The sequence below is a fragment of the Arachis duranensis genome, chromosome 4, assembly GCF_000817695.3.
Source record: "Arachis duranensis cultivar V14167 chromosome 4, aradu.V14167.gnm2.J7QH, whole genome shotgun sequence".
NCBI lineage: Eukaryota > Viridiplantae > Streptophyta > Magnoliopsida > Fabales > Fabaceae > Arachis > Arachis duranensis.
The window spans coordinates 40,254,543-40,255,068 of NC_029775.3; positions in this window are offsets into that span (position 1 = coordinate 40,254,543).

Genomic DNA, 526 nt, shown 5'->3' on the forward strand with positions numbered 1-526 from the left:
GTGTTAGTCCATAAATAGAAGGATGTGAGAAGGAGGGAAGTAATTTTCGATCAACCTACAAAAGACATAAAATAACAAAAGAAAATAGTTAATTATAAAACATTGGGTTGCCTCCCAACAAGTGCTTCTTTAATGTCATTAGCTTGACAGAGGACTCTCATGGAGCCTCAGAAATGCTCAGAACCGTGTTGGAACCTCCCAACACCAAACTTAGAGTTTGAATGTGGGGGTTCAACACCAAACTTAGAGTTTGGTTGTGGCCTCCCAACACAAACTTAGAGTTTGACTGTGGGGGCTCTGTTTGGCTCTGTTTTGAGAGAAGCTCTTCATGCTTCCTCTCCATGATGACAGAGGGATACCCTTGGGCCTTAAACACCAAGGATTCTTCATTCACTTGAATGATCAACTCTCCTCTATCAACATCAATCACAGCCTTTGCTGTGGCTAGGAAGGGTCTGCCAAGGATGATGGATTCAACCATACATTTCCCAGTCTCTAGGACTATGAAATCAGTAGGGATGTAATG